Raw genomic sequence first — 16,370 nt, 5'->3', positions numbered from 1 at the left:
CAGCAAAAAAAAACTTTGCCAGTGCAAGGGCTAAATGGAAAACACCCATGAAAAAGATTTTCCAGGTGTGCCCTGCACTCTTTGTACTCACTGTTATCAGGGCCAGACTATGAATTGTTCAGAGCCTGAGCTATTTGCATTACCCRGTGAAAACAGTGCAGTCACAGTATTTTCTATGCACCCATCTCATCATCTCACTCATTTACACCGTGACTAGTTCTTTTACATGTACTCACACAKAACCACCTAAGTTTGGCATTTACCGCATTATCACTACAGAGAAATTACTGCAGGGGACAAATTAATTACCTATGCAAAGCAGGCTGAGAATAGTCAGCAACATACTGTACCACTGAAAYGCTAGACAAAGCCTCAAACAGAACTTCCCTCACGTGGAGGATTATAGGCTCTACCCACAAAGGACTCAAGTGTCTTGCCTTATCTTTTTTCCATTTAAAAGGAAACAGGCTTTCCTGAAAACCTGATAGAAACATGCCTTTACAGAACAAATGCAAATGGATTAATGCAGTTATCAGCAGTARGCTTGAGGGGAGGCAAAGACATACTTCTTCTGCTGCCTAGATATTCTAAGATGCTTTTAATTAAATTATAGAACATCATTAGCTAATTAAATATTCTGGTCCATCATTACACATCCCTAGACCTCCTGCTGCCTTGCAGACCCCCACAGTGGATGAATCACAGAACTGGTCCAGTTGGAAAGGACCACAGTGCATCATCTGGTCCAAGCTCCCTGTCCAAGCAGGGTGATTCTGAAGCACATGGGACAGGATTGTATCCAGACAGCTCTTGAATATCTCCCACGAAAGAGACTCCACAATCCCTCTGGCTGTGGACACTTGCACAGTAAAGAAATTCTTTCTCATGTTTAAGTGGAACTTCCTGTGCATTAATTTCTGCCCATTGACTGTTCTGTTGGTTGGCACCATCAAAAGAGATCCCACATAAGCATTTCAAAGACATGGGCACTAGAAAGGGAGCTGTAAAACAAAATCTCCCTCCACAGGTACCCACTCATCCTTGATTGTGGGACACAGAGCTGTCCTCAGGTAGGGGAACTGGACTATGTTAGCAGCCTTATTAGATTCATCTTACACAACCCTGAGCAGCACAAATGTGTGAGCCCAAAGGCCAAGAGCTCAGCCACACTTCTCTCCTGCTCTCAAGGAGATGAGCAAACAGAGGAATCTCCCATCACAGACAGCATTGGACCCCCAAGGGCAGCAGAGCCCCCCAGGTCACACAAGTGCCTGCACAGGCAGAAAGTCTCATGAACTGTTTGGCTTTGAAYGCCTTGCTCTGGCTGAGTGGTTTAACAAGGATATTCCAAAACATTGCCTTGTCAACTTCTGGACCGTCAGCATTAAATGCTTGAGCAGCCAAGTAAGAAATGAACCTGCAGACAGAGAAACGTGTCTTTKTGTTCTTCCCCTGCCTCGCCCTCTCCGTTAGCCAGTGCGTGTTTGCTTTTGCTTCTAAACTTCACTTCTCTGTGCAAACAGTCTGCTATGAGAGGTATTTGCTCAGTCCACAACTTTCGTGCATTTTTTTATCCAGCTCTGGGGCCTGATCATCAGGCATTTCTAGCTCGGAAATCCAGGCTGTGAACGACTTCAGCCCAGCACAAGTGATGCAGCAGAAGCAGAGGAACATTTGCACAATTATCAGAGGGTGGGAGCAGATGACAGGGATGCTGCAGAGGACTTCAGGGTGTCAGAGCCACAGGGCAGCCCAAGCCTTTCAGCCAGGAACAAAGATACCCACAGCACCCTATCTTTGAAGCCACGCTTTAAAAACATCAAGCAGCTGCAAATCCACAGCACAGCCTTCTCACTGCTCTCCTGTCTGCCCATCTGCTCCCAAAGAGACTCTGCCCTTGGTCATGCTTTGTAGGCTGGCCAGCTTTGAAASTCAGCCTGCTTAAAACCAGCTTTTATACCATCATCTGTGCTCTACATCAGAGCTCTACACTCATCACAAGTCCACGTTTCCTGGATTCATGTGCTCAGCCTATGGATCCACAGTAACTTTCCCTTTTCCAAAGGCTTCTGACACCCATGTCTTCAAGTATTTGCTGCAGCTCTGCACAACWGCATTCCTTAAAGAGCCTGTAACGTGTCCAGAACAGCGAGCAGCTTTGACCTGGAACWGCACCAAGCACAAAGGGTCCTCAGCAGGCTCTGTACGCAACAATAACACAGCAAGGAATGCTCCAGTCCAACAGAAACCCAGGGGACACAAACAGTTGAGAGGATTTGGTGGATGGAGGTTATTAGCGCATTACAAATAGAACAGAAATTCAGGAAGCAGTTATCTCCAGAAAAGAAAGATTCATTTCCTTATGATGCTTGCAAATCACACTGCTAACTTCAGATCGGAAGAGCTGGTGCTCAGCAGAATGAAATTAAGCATGTTGGATCACACAGGACACCCGAGTGGATAATAGCAGAAAATTAATGGAAGCATATGTGCCTCAGGCAGAGGACTGGAAGGCCAGCAAGAGAGCTGTGCTCAACTAAACTTCACCATGATAAATGAAAGCCAGAAAACATACTGCAAATGCAGAAATATGGTGATTAGCTCTACACCGGAGGTTCAATGTCTTAAACATTAATTTGCTTTCTCCAAGAGCATCACTCCCAGCCAACATAAGCACATGTACAGTTCTCCTTCAGAGACAAAAGGGTACCGGGAAAAACAATCACAAACTTTGGGAAATCACTGGCCTCACACAAGGATTTTATTTCTGGAYCACCTCCAAAGAAAACCTTCCAAAACAACAAATGAAATGGGACTGCAGAGACAAAGCAATCTGCCACTTAACCCCTGACAGTCAATAGTCTGGAACACGGGCAGGCTGGGGACCCTCTGGCACTGCAGAGCTCACCTTTCCTCACCAAGTCAAAATCCTGAGATGGATCTTTTCACCTCAGCACCACCAGAGTGGGGYTCAGCAGAAAGTACAAGGCACTTAACACAGGACACTGACTGGAGGCCACCATTCCATCAATGCTGAARGAAATCTGTGCCCTTGTACCACGTACCTGACTGTTCCCACCGCCCCTGCCACGCCGCCTTCTCTCCTCCACCAGAGCATCAAGTACTTTGCTTGCACATTTTCAGCAATCTGTTGTTTTCACTGATGCCAATTCCCTCCTTGCAAACCTAAATCTTGGAGTCTCCCTATGACTTGCCTTCACAAGAATGCTAATTAGGTCTTTACTACCCCCAGGCTTTCTGAGAGAACACAAGCATCTGCCATGTGCACTCCCACTCCAGCTATGTTTTCCCACTCCAAATCAACAAAACAAGTGTGTTACTCGGTCAGTGACATGCAGAGGACACTGCCAGATTTGTAAGAAACCTGGGCAAGGAGCCGTATCTCCCACCATGTTTCACTCTCAAACACCAGGAGGAACATCCACTCTCCTAGAGGAGACCATGGCCCTTGTGAGAGGCTGCAGTGCCTGGCTCTCCCTGTGCTGGGTCCTTGCTCCAACAGTGCTGGGCTCCATCAGCATTTCCCCAGGAACAGGCTGCTACCATCGCTCTGCCCACACACAGGCTTTCCAACCTACACCATTCCCTTCCCATGACACCCTGGTATTTTTAGCAGGAGGTGCACAGAGTGAAAGGCAATCTGCTCCCATCAGTTGGTCACACTCATTACATCCGCCCAGAACTGTCCTTCTCCACACAGCCCACGCCCAGGAACAYTCAGGTTCTCCAGCCAAAGAACCCATGTAAGGACAGCTGCCAAGCCCTCCTGTGCTACCAGCTTATTCTCCTGTTCATGCTGGCTTTTCTCTCCTTTCTAAAAAGGGGGCATTTCCCAGGACCAGGCTACCCCCACCTCTCACATACAAATGAACAACTACAGAATAACATGAGGGGACTGCTGCAAGATTTCTGCACAGCTCCTGGATGACAGACATGCCCCGAAACACTAAGCCCTGCAGGTCTCACCTTCTGGCTCAAGTACAGGAGAATGCAGCACTCCCTGCTAGACTCAGGGAAGGTGAAATTTTGAGGAACAAAACTATCCTCACACTGAAGGGCCTTGGATGCAGGAACAGGCACCCAAACACACTGAAAGAGATAACCAGGTATGTCAATGTGAATTAGGAAGACACCACAGGTCTCCCAGTTTCCAAACAGGTAAACCATTTTGAAGCTTCTTCTCAGCTTCCCAATTCAGAAGATGGCTCACAGCCACCACTGCCCACCTCCAAAGGGGCTGGACATTCTCCACAGCTAATCTGTATTGTACTTGGAAAGCAGGGAGCTGAAAGATAAGGGAATACACACAGATACAAAGAATGTGGCACAAGTGGCTCTGGGGGAAGCATTCTTTAAATGCAGCGTTTTACAAGCAGGATAAATCCTAGACCATGTGGCGACAACTGAGCTGCACACAGCTGCTGAGCCAGCTATCTCTTTCTAGGGGCAAGCCTATTCCCTGCATAAACGGTTCTTTAAACTTTATAATGCCAACTGCATGAATAGGACTTTCATGGATTCCTACGGTGACGCACAAAGACATCCTCAACATTTCAGAGCTGCTCAGAAAGCCCACACGCTAGCTGCCTTCACCAGACAGCCCAGACCCCATCCCAAAAGCACAGCTCTTCCAGGAATCCTGTCTGACCAGGGATGTCCTGCTGGCTCCAGGAAGTTTGGATTGTTGGCAGAGTTTGGTCAAAGTCCAAACAGCTCAGAATCCGCAGTTTCAGTCCCCAGAGGCCACACCAGACCCTGCTCCACCACCATCCTCCTCAGASCACTGCATAAGGTTTCTTTGTCCACGCAGTTGTGCCTTTGAAGAGAGGCACAAAAGAAACTGAGATGAGCGTGTAATCAATAGGCCTCACCCTCGCTGCTCTCCTGCTGTTGCTGCCATTTTTCAAAGGGAACTTTTCCTTCCTCCCTCCCCTTGTGCATCATCTTCCCTTGGCACCCGAACCGACAGCTGTGGCCACACTAAGCCAGCTCTGGCAAAGAACTCCATGGAACCAACCCTGCTGTGCTTTGGGACAGCAGCGTGCCAGAGCAGGACTCTCYGTGAGCTGCTCATTCTGCTGTGGCCAGGGCTGCAGCTGCCTCAAAAACACCCTCCCATCCCATGGACACGCTCCAGGAGCACGGCCATGGGAGAGGCTGTGACCCCCGGCCACCAGCGCGTGTTCTCCCTCCCGCTGAGAAGAGACACAGCTTTGAGGCATGAAGAGAACCAGCCCTGCTCCTCTTCCAGCAGCCAGGGCACCCAAACCACCCTGCAATGGATTTCTGTGGCTGYCCAAGGAATGCCTCCCCCTCGGTTWACAGCACAAGAGCTTTACAGGCTGCTTCTCTTAAAAGTCCCTGACGCAGCCCAATCCCACAGTATGTCAGCGAGCAGCTGGCACTCACTCTGCTGTTTCCAGCTGTGCTGTGCTGCACAGCAAGGCAGGAAAGCCTCTGGTCTTTCCAGGACACGTGGGAGGCTCAATACTCACAAAGCATCAGAGACAGCCCCACTACAGGGATGCATGGAAAAGCTGGAKCTCTGTGAAGGCCGAACAATCCTGCTGAAATTCCTCAAGGGATGGACAAGAAGAGCACGACAAAGATAAAAGGTACCTTCTCAAATGCACCAGTGTGGCTGCAAGACACTGAGAACAGTCTGTACTGTGCTTTCAGGAAATCCTCTCCCTTTTCCATATTCATACTGATCCAGAAACTCCTACATGACATCTCCTCAAGCTCAATGCAAGCTATTACAGAACTCTGGAAACACAGACAAAACCTTGAAGACACTCTCACAGCACATTTAATGAGGCTGATGGTTTATCCACCTGACTTTAATCTCCCCCGCTTGTCTTCAGCAGCTCTCAGTAACACACAGAGACTTTCGGGGACTTTTTCCATGTGCAGAAAAAGTGCCTTTCCTGGCAAGACCAGGCTCTCAGGACTGAAATTCAAGTACTAAGGCATGGAAACACATAAGACAGCAAAAGAAAAAGCAAATATCAGGCACGTATCACCCAGTTTTGTACCTGAGCCTGACCACATTCAYAGGAAAATGCCATGGCCATGGYAAGGCAGCCCCCACATCACCCCACYGACAGTGTAAGGTCACTCCAGTCTCACTGGCAACGAGCACAACTCCCAGCTGCCAGCCTACTGCACAGAAACCTGGCAGGATATGTGGGAAATGAAGAAAATCAATACTGGTTGGGTTTTTTGCCAATCTGTTCCTACCCTCACCTTCCCGGTCTCGCAGAGGACAACTCATTAGGGGTCTGGAGAGCTGCCAAAAGGCTGAGCAAGGGATGCTGCAGTCCTGCAGGAGAGGAGAGATGCCTCACTGCCACCCCACAGACCCCATAAACTGCAGCCCCCTCCCCGGGATGGCAGGTGAAAGCGGTGCAGAAAGGAGATAAAAAGGGTAAATATAATTCAGCCCAAYGTGCACCTGTCCTCCAGACAAAGCCTGCTCCCGGAAGCCAGGCTGTGCCTCTCAGCACACAAAGACAGGTCTAAATCTGTCTGTAATAGAGCTTTTCAGGCTGACTGAACAGTAATGTTCACAAGCTGCTCCCCTCAAGGGAATAYTGTATCCTCCTCACTGCATTACCCCAATCAGAAAGATCAGTGAGCAACTCAAAGGCAAAGGTGGAAGAGGCACCGCTGATGTGATTCCATTTAGAATCTATCAGAATATTTTATTCCTCCCTTTGAAAGCGACAGATTAGGTATTTCCACCTCTCTTTGAAGTCTGGCAGAACAATTCACACCAGTGGACCAAACACCCCTCACTCCTCTTGCTGTGCCAGGTACTCAGAAGGGAGAAAAACCTCTTTAAAAGCCCCCCAGAGTCACCCGAGGCAAAGCTACCTCTGCAATCMAAAGCCAAACTTCCAGCCAGCAAACGGGTAGCGATTTCTCTTCATCACAGCAAGCTTTATTTCCATTCCAGCTTCTTTATTTTCAGAAAGTCTCCTGGAAAATTAAGTGTGGTACACCTCTATTCCAAAAATCTTTCCTTGGCAAATACTGGCTTCCCACTTTCTGGCAGACACTGAAATTAAATGCAGCCTCCCTGTTTATTTCCTTCTTGCTGTGGATATGCACATCCTTGCTGAGCTCTGGAAACAATTTTATAGTTGGGAAAGAAATAAAGAAAGATTCCAAGCTCTTACATAAACAATGGCTGGTGACAASAGGGAAGGCAAGGGTTGGAAAATTTCTCACATTTTATGAAAGCATCTCTCAGTGCAGCAGATCAGACAAAAAGAACAAACCCAAACAAACAGATTGAAACAGCTGAATATTAAAATGGTACTGGAGGGATCAGCTGCAGCATCTTTCCATGGCCAGGACCAGAGCCTCTGCCAGACAATTTCGCTGAGAGACAAACAAGGGTGGGCTTTGCTGTTCCATGGGAYGGGAAGAAACCTTCTAGAAACAAGACTTAGATCCATCAAGGAAAAGCAGAGCCCAAGGCCGTTGTACTTGTCAAACACACCTCTGCTGGTCTCCAGTCTCAGTGCTAGAAGGAAAAGGAAAAAGAAAAAGAAAAAAGAAAACAAACTTCCTGCACAAAAAGGGAAAATAAGCAACTTTAGTCAGTGCTTCCTCCAGCCTGAAGCACAAATTGATAGGATCACGCTGATCTAATCCAGAGGGCATTCCCCTGCAGATTATAACAGTCTCAAAGTAGGTCATGCTTGGGCTTGAGCTTCTCAGCAAGCCCAATTCTGACATATTTCCAGAGCACGTGTAAGTGCCTGTGTGTTTTTCCCTTTCCCAGCAGCAGCTCGCCGTGCAATGCTCATAACTGAGAATCCAAATTAGACAGGAGTGAGGTTTAAGGGCTGGATCTCTGCTTGGAACAGCAAGGGATGGAGCTATCCAGGCCTGTGACCCTCCTCTCCTCTCCACACTCTGGCCAGAGYTGCCAGCTGTTAATGGCCAAGGGCATTCCTCCTGCCCGGGGCTTGCAGGGGATTAGGGCTGAAATACCAACGAACCCACACACCGCCTGGAAAGCACGGATGTTAACGGGACCAGCACCACGCTGGCCAGGAGCTGAGCTTGGCAGAGAGCAGAGCTGTTCAAACCAGACCTGAAGCAAGAGATACTGAGATTCTGGTGTCCACACAGGGTCCCATTGCTCTCTCACACTCCCTTTTCCACACCAGTTTCGGCATAAGGAGCTCATGTGGACACTGCTGTGACTCCTCCCTGCTCTGGATATGACACAAGGCTGCTTCTCCAAGCTGCAGCTGACTCCAGGCTCACCCCCCACCCAGCCAATCTGCTGCACACACCAGGCTGGAACAAACAGAACCCAGAGACCTTCATGGTCTGCCTTCTGCTCAATCCCAGTAAGAGCTCCTTCACTTCTCCACCCCAGCACCTCTCACCTCTCTCCCCTTATCCTGAACACCAGAAMCACATACAATGCATCACAATCAATGTTTGCAATCAGATCCCCACAAAACAAGGGATATAAACACAGCAATACTTTTGATTTGTCAGGACACAAGAACATCCCTGTTCTCCCTCCATCACCCTAGAAGAGCTACAAAACAAAACACCCACCCATACCAAATTGCTTTTACACTCATGCACTCAGAGCCTTTCCCATAACTTTAATTTCAGATCCTCCCAGCTGTCACAGCATTTGCCTCATCCTCCAAGGACTACAAACAGGCTTTCTTCAGGGTCCTGCACTGTTTATGTGCAGAGCGAGGGAGAGAATTGCATTTGCTGAGGCTATGAATGATTTATCATCTCACTGAATGCGAGAGGAGCGGGGTCCCAGGGCTCGCTGCATGACCGGAATCTCCAGGCAGGCTGCATCTGCAGAGATGTTTGTGTGCACTCTTCAAATCATCATTAACCAACAGGACCCTCAAGAGGAGCATTTATTTCCCTGGGATTGTAAGGGAGATGGCTGCTGAGAAAACAGCTGGGCAGGATTTATCCCCGTTATATCGGTCTATCTTGTTCCGCTCTCCCTCCCCTCCACCTCTCAGTTTAGCCCGGCACAAAAACAGAAATAACAATGAAAATTAACAAAAATAAAAGAGARGGAAGTGCAGTACATAGCACAGGCCAACTGTGGGTCACAGCTCTGGTCAGTGGAAGCACATGCAGCTGCACAAGGCAGGTTTTATATTTCCAAATACCTCCCCCTCCCCAGGGTTTTAAGTACTCTCCCATTCTCCAGATGATTTGCGCAGCGCTGTAAATGCAGGTGTTATAAATAAACAAAAATATGCCCATGCTGGCMTGCAGCTTTCAGCTAGTAAAATGGGCATCAAGGATTCTTAATGAAATGGTTTTGCAATTCCCAGCAGTTTTGCATTCTCTGGAGACAGGGTCATTAAACAAATACACAGAGCAAGAGCCCAGCCTTGACTCCCTCTATGGGTGTTTTGTCCCAGACTGAAATGAGGCAGGAATGCCATCCCATGGAYCTCCCCCAGACAGCTACACAGGCCGTAACTTAATATTATGCCTCTTGTTACGTGTGTGATACCAAGACACAACCATATTTAATACAGTTTTCTGTCTCAGGATGGAGCCAGCCATCAATCACTCAGCTTCTCTTTCCTTGTAGGATTACACAGGCCAACCCCATGGCTAGGAAGTATTTATAAAAGTCTTTTTTTAGTTCTAGATGCTGCAGACATTTTTATAGTTACTGTATTCCTCTATTTTCTGAGGACTGTATTTCCATGCACRTAATCCTCACCTCAAACCCACTCATTAAAAAAAGCACTGCTCCCTTGAAAARTAGTCCTCAGATTACCCACAACTCACCCCGTCTCCTTCCCAACAGCAAAGAATGCCATCAGTTACCCCAGCAAAGGCTCCCTGCAACCAGGGAGAAAACTGGAAGGAGGAAGAGGGAGGACCAGGCAGGGGGTGGGCAGCTTTGTAGTAAACCTCCCCTATTTACTACACCCCCTGCACCGCACTTGAATCATTTCCTCCTCCTTCCCCAGGCAACCCATGGATTAGATGCATGAAAGTACAGCAATTACCCTCTTCAATTACCCTAAAAACTCAGCAAGAATAAATTGTTTGCAATGGAGAACCCTCCTTCCTTCTCCCCCCTCGAAGCCAAACCCTTCCTGCATCATCTCCAGCTGACCCATGCAATCTGTATGCTCTGCAGACCGAGACCATTGCTAAATAGTCAGCTTTAATTTCCTTGGAGCACTCCAAATACGCATCATGGTTCAGACATAGCTACCCACCACTGCCTCTGGAGGCTCCATTTCTCCTCTCCCCCTCCCCAGCTCACAGCCCACAAATCACCAAATACAAGCTGGAGGAGAAGGAAGCAGGGAAACTTCTCTACAAAACCATCTCTTCATTTCAGGTTTCCTGGATGTGGCGTGGCACCAGTCTGGAACAGAAATCCTCACTCYCCACATGAGCTTCCCAGGGCTGTTTGGAGAAACAGCACCAGACATCAGCTGACACTAGCAATTACATCCAAATAGCAGATACAAGGTCTGTTATCGATCTGTTCCTAGAGGGAAGGACAAGCTATCCAGTAAAAAGGGGTGTCACGTTATTAAATTCTGAAAGGGTAATAACCCAACACAGAGGGCACTGCTGTTACTGGTACACTTCAGGCTTCGTTTCCGAGCCTGACAGGGAGCAAAGATCATCAGAGCGCATCAGCGTTCAGAGAAAGGCCTAGAAATTAGAGGAATAAATTAACATATCCATATCCAAATTACTGGGATTAGAGGGCTGCAAGCTCTACTGGCAGCAAATGGCCTGCAGCTGCTGAAACCTCTCCTCAGCCAGGGCCACAATGCTCAAACACTTCAACCTCTCCAAGMTCTGCAGCTCTGCCCCAGAGCAGGAGTTTTAACAGCCCAAACACTTGCAATAGCCCATGGAAAAGGTGCAAGGGAGGTTGTCTCCTGCAGTAATCTGAGCCTGACATCATGATGAAGAACAGCCACAGACAGCTCTGTGGAAAAGCCCAGATCAATTCTGCTGCAAAAAAGAAAACATGGCTCAGGGTTAAGGAACAAGCCACAGCCTTTCAATATCAGCAACAAAAAAGAATGGAAGAGTTTAACCAAGCTGCTGCTGGGAAAAAAAAATAAAAAATCCACGAAGAGTTATCGATTCTTATGAGCTTGGAGTCAAGAGATCCATAAATTATTCACAAGGCAACAGAGATGGCAGATTTCTTGGACATTTCAGCGCTGCAAAATTACGAGCTTAGATGATTTGGCCAGACTGTCCCACAATTGAGCCTTTATAAWCAGAGATCTCCAAAAGGGGCCTCTGGACATGTGACAGGCCACTGCCCTGGGAGCAGCTTGCAGGACATGCCAGGGGCTACAGGCACAGCCGGACACACAGAACCACAACAGAAAATGGTTTCAGAGCATACTCTGGGGATTTTCCACCCCACTGCAGACAGCARGTTTCCCTGTCTGCATTAACAAAATTACAAACATAACACCACGAATTAGAAATGAAATGCACCCRCATCCCTGCCCAAACAGAGTTGGCCAAGAAATCAAAGTCCCTCCCATCATCAGTCTCTGGCTGAACCTAAGCCCGGTGTGACTCCAGAGTTTGTTGTGCACCCCATTGGGACATCTGGCATGAGAGACCTCCGCTCTGGAACAACTCTTGTTTAAAAAGCAGTGCATTGGAAACTTCAGACCAAGGTAAGTTTTTATGAAATCTAGTGAGGGAAGTTCAGTATATTCTTTAGCAGGTAAATGTGGTCACTGGGAACACTGGAGCAGCAGCTCAGAAGACAGATTCTCTACTTATCAGAATCAGAAGTGAGAACAAAGGCAGCTGTTCTTACCCACCATCCCAACACAAACCTAATCCAGGATTCCAAGCCTTTAACTCACAGAAAGAAAAGCATAAATCTCCCAGTGCTTGCACAGCAAGAGCTGGAGGTTTTAGAAAGAGATGGAAGGGAAGCCAGCCATTTATTTTTACCCTTTCYAAACCCAGGGATGTGGATGCCTGGCCAGCTGCCCACAACAGCACCTAAACCCAAGGCAGTGGTGCAGCTCCAGACAYCCAAATCCTCCAGTGTGAGCCAAGTTTGGGTTTCCAGCACAAACCCCAGGTGCTCTGTGGCAAACTGATGGGAAGGCTTTCGTGCTGAGCTGTCTCACACTAATGACCCCACAGCRGGATCTGGCAGGCAAAGGCAGCCCCCAGATTTAGCCAGCGCCGCTTGAGTTTCAGATGGTGCAGAACAGCACATTGATCCATTTATCGTCTGGAGGTTGCCATGGAGACCACAAGTCATTCCCCACCATCACCACCCCCCYGCAGACCCCCCCACTGCTTTTCAATTGATAGCTGGGCACTGGGGAAGCATTTGCAGCACCGTGGAAATTAAATCCACACCAGAGGAGCAGGGGATTCAGAGCCGACACTGCCAAGGGACCTCAGCTTGAGGCAGAATATCCTGCTCTTCCCCACTGGGCAAGGCCAAGCAACCACGGGCTCCAAGCCTAAGTATTACGGGAAATTAACAATAATAAAGTGGGATTTAATGCCACCCCATGGGCTCCCTCTGACAGTTCTCATAAGGTAGCAGGGGGAAAAGACACCTCTGTAAGTGCATGTGCCAAAACAGGCTTTGGAGTGTCCAAAAGGAGGACAGCTCCACCAGAGCAAAGCACCAGCGAGCTCCCATCTCCCCAAACAGGGTAACACCCAGGAGGACAGCAGATTTCTGCTTTCCATACAGCAGATCCAGTCAGGAAGGATCACAGCTGATCCTTCACTGAAGGGAGCAGAGCATCAAACAACTCGTGCACATTACAGGCAGCACGATGAAGAGTGGGTGGATCAAACAGACTCAAGCAACCGAAACTGGGATCAACTCCAGCTGYCTGCTGCTGGAAAAAASTMATTTCTTGGTCTGTAGAAGATATGWGAGCCCCCAACTCTGGGGGCAGCAGAGCAAGGCTAGAGTTGCTTGAACACATCCTGTAATCCCACCCTTCAGATAAACTTTCCCCAACTTCTCAGCCAGGAAGCAAAGAAAATACTTGACCTGCCTTTGGCACAAATGTCCCAATGGGGTGCCCAATAGTGCCTCTCCACACCTACCAGTCCAGGCTCTAGCACCACGAAGTGTTCAGGTGCTGTTCAGCACTATCATTTACTAGAACCATACAGTATCACATTTCCTTCCTCACACCCCATGTAGGATGAAAATACACCACTAAACCAACCTGAAAAAAATTTTCCAACCTCAGTGCTTAGGGTTTGGCTTTTAACTCCATACATAGCCACTCAAGTAAGTCATCTGCTTAGTGAAAAGAGCTGATCCCATGTAATTCCCTTGCATTTTAACAAAGAGCTGCTGTGCAAGTGCTTGTTCCCTGCACACACAAGTATGAAAACTTGGTGCTCCAGAACCCAATTACCACAAACACCTTTTAGCAGGCCAGAGGACATGACCTTTTGTGCCACGCATGGTGGGTGCTGCCAGAGGAGCCCAGCAGCCAGAACCCAGCCCAGGCACTGGAGATGAGGACACAGGGCAGGTGGCAGAGCACAGAAAGGCAGCTGCAGGCTGAGAGCCTTCAGGGAAACTCAAGAAGCGTGGTGTAAATACTGTATGTGCCTGGAGCCAGAGAGCTCAGCGAGGGCTGTGTGTGGCATTTCCTGAAGGTTACCTCTAATAAGTGCTGTCAGCTTGCCAGCCTTCGACTGTCTGCTGAGCCCTTCTGTGGGAAGCACGGCGTGGCCCAGACCTCTGTGGCATTGTCACAATCTGTGACAGCAAGAGCTCAAAAAATAAAATTCCTCCCACGCAGCGCAGACAAAGCAGGTGCAGGATACCAGGGCAAGCAAACCCACAGTAATCTGGCAGGATGGAAAGGCTCCATGGCAGAGCTGCTTGCTGAGCGTTGTTTCCTTGTGCAGAGAGGAGGTGACAGAGGGTGACAAGGGTGGCAGAGGGTGACAGAGGGTGGCAGAGGGAACAGCCAGGGGCAGGTGAGCAGGTGGCACCCACTCTGCCCCAGCAGCAGCAGCAGCCTGGGCACTGCACCCACCCTGTGCCACAGCCATGAGTACCACAGCACACCAGTACACATTTGCATTTATTTTCCAGCTGCCACCAGAGACTATCCTGGCCSTCCCCACTCATTTGCTTTTTCCAACAGGAACAGACAGGGCACTTTCATTTGTTCCCTAGGTCAGGTTTACTCACAAGTTTTAAGCCTTTCCAGGCTTAAAAGCCCATTGGTGAAGGGGGTCTGCTCTGTGCTGTTCTTCAAATCACCTGCTGAGCCCAGAGCAACACAGGAGCTTGGAAACAAGGTGTGAGTGGCACCAGTCTCTCCAGCAAGGACAGACACCAAGCTTTCCAGCAAAAGCAGAAAATGCCCACAGCTCTTCTTGCTAAGTCTCTGCTGCTCTCCGCCTCCACTCCACTCCTTCCTTTTCTTTTTTTCAGAGAACAGCTCCAAACACAGCACTGGAAATAAATGCCAGTGGTAAGCAGACAGTACACACCAGATAACAAACACTGCAGTTGTGAGCAGAGAAGAACTCGGGAGATCTGTCATTCCAGTTTCCAGAAGAGAAAAAAAAAAAAAGCCACAGTTCAAGGCCTCTTCGGTTACGTAAACTTCATTTCCATGTCTTTTATCACTGATAAGATAAGCCATTGCTCAAGTTCAAGTTCTGTATCAAGTAAACCATGATAATCCTCTTAGGAATTCCCCATGCCCCAGCTTGAACAGACCTGCAGAAAAGAGCTTAAGGGGTTGCCTTCAGCTTAAAAAAAGAAACGCACAAGCACCCAGCCACAGATTTATTTATAACATAGGCAAATTTGGGGCCTCGTATAGAACACTGGAGGCTTATACAGCTCTGTCTGAATAAGGGATCTACTTCTGCCCTAGTTCATAAATGCTACAAGCTACTACTTGGTCATGCATCACTCAGCTGAGCCCCAAACTGGAGATGACTGCCCTTGCAAGAAGGATTTCTTGCAGCAATAAGAATCCAGAGGGTCAGGCCCCAAAAGAAATTAAACTGATTCACAACCAGTAATACACACTTTGTCCTGGATTAGAGCAACAAGACTTTTCCAGGCAGCTGTATTTTTTTGGTTTATTATAGTACAGGATAATTTCATATCCTTTAATGCTGGTACCAGAATTACAGTGATTTTAAGTAATTATTGGCCAACCTCAGGTACAAAATTTTAAAGTCACTAAGACCACSTCCTCCTGTACTTAACTGTCAGAGCATCCAGAAGTGAAACATCCCTGTCCACATTTCTTAAGAGGGTGATTTGATCCAATCTAGCAATGGACTAGATCTACCAACCACTTAAATATGCACTCACATGCCCCACACTGTAACACCAAGGGCCATTTCATAAATTTCTGATTGCAAGACAGATGACAGCAATAAGCAAGCACACAAACTCTTGCCCTCCTCTCTGCTGCTCATCACCAGGACACAAATTACCTGGGCCAGCAATTTTATCACAGCATCTTCCAGGGAACCGACTTAGCCTGAAGGCAATGAAGSCCAACATTTAAAGTTTAATGCTTTATTTCACAGGGCTGCATGAGGCCACCCCAGTGCAGATCAACAACGTGCAAGGGCACAGCGTTAAGCCCTTCTAAGCCACTGGCTGCCASAAGATCAAGGGACAAGGCAGTGGGTAACATCTGAAATTGGTGCTTAAAATGCAAATTTTCTTCAGGTCTAGCTACTTCCTCAGCCAGCCCAACGGGCTCTGCCAGCAACAACTGTTTCTTACTCATTTCCAGCTACCAAGACTTTCATCCCTCCGAAAGCTTCTCTCCATTAGGGTCTTTTTCACACAAGTCTGAGTATTTTATGATATTTGAACTAAAAGATGCAGCAWATCAAACAAAATACATCTCTCTCCTTCCCACCAGCAACTTCAAGATCCTCTAGCATTGACTGACAACCCACAATATTGTGGGAAAGGCTGTTTTCAGATCAGCTGCTGGAAAAGCTCTTCCAAGGTAGCAGCTGAATTCAAATCACAYACCAATTAGCTCAGGGGGATTTGTATGTTTTTCTTTCAGGAAACCTATTTGAAAACAAAACAAAGGGAAAAAAATTGTTTAAATCTCATTAAAATATCTCAAACTGTGTCACCAACATGCCATACTTTCTGCTGAAAAAAACAGGAGCAGCTTTAACTAGTTTCACCCCATCAGATGGAGTTTAGTCCTTTAAACCCTCTTGCTGTGTTCCCCCACCTCCAACAAGATAACACAGAGGTCCAGAGCAGCTACAGACCTGCTCAGCACACGCAGCCAGCAAACCTCTGTGCCAAACCA

The 16,370-nt window shown here is 47.9% G+C and overlaps 1 protein-coding gene across 9 annotated transcripts in view; it reads right to left on the bottom strand.

The window, feature by feature from the left end:
* The window catches only part of NCOR2 (nuclear receptor corepressor 2), a 218,035-nt gene that overhangs the window by 188,307 nt on the left and 13,358 nt on the right, over positions 1-16,370 (bottom strand). The window lies entirely within an intron of this gene.

The sequence above is a fragment of the Malurus melanocephalus genome, unplaced genomic scaffold, assembly GCF_030028575.1.
Source record: "Malurus melanocephalus ecotype Western Australia unplaced genomic scaffold, MMel_1.1 scaffold_377, whole genome shotgun sequence".
Lineage (NCBI taxonomy): Eukaryota > Metazoa > Chordata > Aves > Passeriformes > Maluridae > Malurus > Malurus melanocephalus.
The sequence above is the reverse complement of the archived record's forward strand: the minus strand, read 5'-3'. Positions and strand labels throughout refer to the sequence as shown.